The following is a 4,235-nucleotide window of genomic DNA, read 5'->3' as shown; positions in this document are numbered from 1 at the left end:
ACATGAACTTTTTCTAAAGAAACTCTATTTTGGGTGGCACAAATTCATAAAAATACAGTTTTTGGCCCCTCCAGAAAATTATATTCCGTCATTTGCCCCCTTAGCTCTTCCTCGCTAGCTCCGCCTCGTATCAGCACATGTAGAGCTTATTTGGTTCTCGATCCTTCCCAAGCGGTGGAGAGCGTTCTTATGCCAGCCGGCTTGCAGAGGTGTCTTAATGTGAAAGATTTCATGATGAGGAAACAGTGGCGAAACATCGACTGTTTCGCGACTTATGCCCTGCAACTGAAATTGTGCAACTGAAATTGTGGACCATCTATTCTACGTTGCACTCCGGCTGCCCTGCTGTAACTGAACAATTCTCAGACTAAGGTCTGGTTTTTTTTAGCATCAGTACAAATACAAACGCTTATATACACGCGCATACACTCATCCCTATGAACGCACACACGCACACTCTATCCCTATGAGCACCTCCGAGAGACTGAGCCGGCATATCATCTTGAGATTTACGAAGTCACCGTAGGCGCCTCATCGTCGACACTAAGGTCTGGTTTGGGATACGTAAGGTAGGCTGCGGCCTACCTTATTATACATGCTAAAACTGTGAAGCTGGAGACAAGTAATCCTCGATATGATGGAAATAACCCTTTTTAAGAAAAACACTACATTGGGCACAGCTTTTTCAGTTAGATCAAACAAATTTCGGCTAGGCTAGAAGAAAATTTTGGAGCCACTGAAATAAAATTCCAAAATTCAAGGACGACATAAACGTGAGATAATTATTATTTTTTGCACAGTAGTAAGTGTCTCATTATATCATAAGGATTATAGTACAAACCACGTACACACTGACCTGACATAACTGAAAAGACAGCATAAATATAGTCCTTGCACGAAGGAACACTAGCCAAGAAGTAAAAATACAATCAAGACCGAAGAATCCTCTGAGCTTGACACCGACGACTGTCACCTGCCTATGGCATCACCACAGCAGCCACCAAAGGAGAAAATGACGGATCACCTTCACACCCGAGCTCAAAGCGGCTCCATCGTTGATATGCAGCTTTGCGGACCTCCAAGATAGCTCACCAAAGACAAAACCATTGCCATTGAACGAATCAGACCGGCAAAACGATCTTTTGACAATGGGCTCTGCCCAACACTGGGACTAACTGACTTTATACAGAGATAAAAAAGGCTGCAATCCAAGTTTGAGAAGGCGGTTAAAGGCATTCATTGTGGTTGGTCACGTTGGTGAATTAGATCAACAATCGATATTACCATCTTGACTGTGAAGTCATCTGCAGATCAATATAGAGATGTTAACCAATATCCTTTTCCTAGTGGGCTCTGAAGTACTCGTCTTTTGCGCAAGGGGGCAACACTCCGGATACGTCATCAAACTTTAGATCTGGCACCCCCCCCCCACCCGACTAAGATGTCGGAGGAGAAAACCATATCTGCCATCAACGAACCATGAACCCAGATCCACCGCCTTCCAGATGCCGAGATGCGGACCACGATCTGCATCCGCTTCTGGACTACCTCCCAAACTCCGCGCCGGCGCTAGAGCGAACGTCGTCGCAACGGCGGAGCCCGAGGACATAGGTTCATCACGAGGATGCCGCCGCGACGCCATCCTTACTTGAACAGTCTAATTTCCAAAACCATCCCTGACCATAGACCGATCGCCTTGTCAGAGTAGGATCTGAAGAAACTTTATTTAGCGCACTCATCGTCGCCGACGAAGCCGAGACTATGAACAACGTAAAAACATTAACTACGAGAGTAAAATATGAGCCGCGCGTGTGGATCCGACGACCCTCTCACCATCAACGACCGAGGTCACCGCCGGAGGGCAGCGGCGGCAGAGACTCCTGGCCGCTGGAGATCGTCTTTCTTGAGAAAGAAAGAACGTGAGATAATTAACAAAGAGTAAAGATCACCTTCATGGAAAATGTTACTGTGTGGTACTGACTTTACTTAGGCTGGTCATAGTGGGGAGTAACTTAGACTAGTGTCATATATATGACACTAGTATATGTTACTACCTTCATAATGCAAAGTGTTATGGAAGTAGTATCATATATGATTGCATTTATTAGCTTATAGACTCAACATTTTTTGGGAAGCGTTATGTGATGATAACATAATATGTTACTTCAAACACCTCTCTCCTCATTAATTAGGTGCCACATAAGCAAACTTGTCTTGAGATGTGTTATATTACTAGCTAGGTTACTCCCAACACTATTAGGAAAAGGCTTGCTAGTGGCGCACTGTTTTGGCTACTAATGGCGCACTACAAGTGTGCCACTAGCATCACGCCATTAGAATTTTTTACTAATGGCGCACCTGTAGTGCGCATTAGTACTAATGGCGCACCACGCAGTGCGTTATTAGTATATCCCACGGTGCACCATTAGTATGCCTCCCAGGGGGCCATATTTACCCATGTGCTCTGGCTTACTAATGGCGCACTAGTTGATGATGCACCACTAGTGTGCTTTTTGCAGTGCGCCACTAAAGTGCTGAGTGGTGCGCCACTAGTATGAATATTACGGATTTTTTTTCTTTTCTGATATTTGCACAGGTTACAAAACATATTACTGCACAGAATATAGAGAGCACAACATATAAATAGCAGATTTATCGAATACAATAGAAGATTAGTCTCCGAATACAATTCATCATATTAGTCTCTGAATTTAAAATACCGAACAAAGTTAGAACGTTACAAGCCTCGAGACCGCGAGTAGCGAGTTTGTCGAAAGTAATGCTTCATTCGGAGATATTTGAGAGATGTGTCCTCTCTTATCTCCGTGCTACTGCTACTGCTATGCCTAAACATGACCTAAATACCCTATTTAAGGTAAAATAACATAAAACAAAATAGATTCTGACTCTCCATTATGGAGAATGGAGATCATCCTGTCTCTAATTCTTGCGCTTCGCTTCCTTTTGCTTTCAAGAACCTCCTTATGACTGTCCATACATTTTTTCCATCCATTGATTTGCATGTCTCCACTTCTTTTAGAAATATGGTATGGACAGTTGAGATTCGTAGGATGACCTAGCAGTATGTTCAAAACATTAAGGCTACCTTTCTGATACATCAAATGAGGCACACAATTCTCTGGATTATCTGTTAAAAAACATAGTAATAATTTCATAGTTAGCAATGATGTACTAGTTTTAGAAGTATGCAAAAGATGCACGGATGTCGTAATAGTAAAAAATCTTACCAGGGTATCTCCATGGTAGTTACCGTAGTTCAACACATGCATGATAACCCACAAGTATAGGGGATCACAACAGTTTTCGATAAGTAAGAGTGTCGAACCCAACGAGGAGCTAAAGGTAGAACAAATATTCCCTCAAGTTCTATCGACCACCGATACAACTCTACGCACGCTTGACGTTCGCTTTACCTAGAACAAGTATGAAACTAGAAGTACTTTGTGGGTGTTGTTGGATAGGTTTGCAAGATAATAAAAAGCACGTAAATAAAAGGTAGGGGCTGATTGTAAGTAAAAGAAACAATAAAGTAAATATAGCGAGTGTGAAAAAGTGGTGGTAGGAGTTGCGAAATTGCCCCTAAGCAATTGACTACTTTACTAGACCGATAGCAAGTATTATGTGGGAGAGGCCACTGCTAGCATGTCATCCCTGACTTGGAATTCTACGCACTTATGATTGGAACTATTAGCAAGCATCCACAACTACTAATGTTCATTAAGGTAAAATCCAACCATAGCATTAAGATATATTGGTCCCCCTTCAATCCCGTATGCATCAATTTCTATGCTAGGTTGAAGCTTCTGTCACTCTTGCCCTCCAATACATAGTCCTATCAACATACAACTAACCCTAGGGTGTGATCCACGCGCGCAATCATATGATGGGCACCAAAGGACAGCAACATAATCACAAGCAAATTAAATCAATCATAGCAATTCATCAACCACTGATAGGACAACGAAAATCTACTCAGACATCATAGGATGGCAACACATCATTGGATAATAATATGAAGCATAAAGCACCATGTTCAAGTAGAGGGTACAGCGGGTTGCGGGAGAGTGGACCGCTGTAGATAGAGGGGGGGAGGTGATGGAGATGTTGGTGAAGATGGCGGAGGTGTTGGTGTAGATCGCGGTGATGATGATGGCCTCCGGTGGCACTTCGGTGCCACCGGAAGCGAGGGGGAGAGAGCCCCCCTCCTTCTTCTT

This window comes from Triticum dicoccoides, chromosome 5A (assembly GCF_002162155.2).
Source record: "Triticum dicoccoides isolate Atlit2015 ecotype Zavitan chromosome 5A, WEW_v2.0, whole genome shotgun sequence".
NCBI lineage: Eukaryota > Viridiplantae > Streptophyta > Magnoliopsida > Poales > Poaceae > Triticum > Triticum dicoccoides.
The sequence above is the reverse complement of the archived record's forward strand: the minus strand, read 5'-3'. Positions refer to the sequence as shown.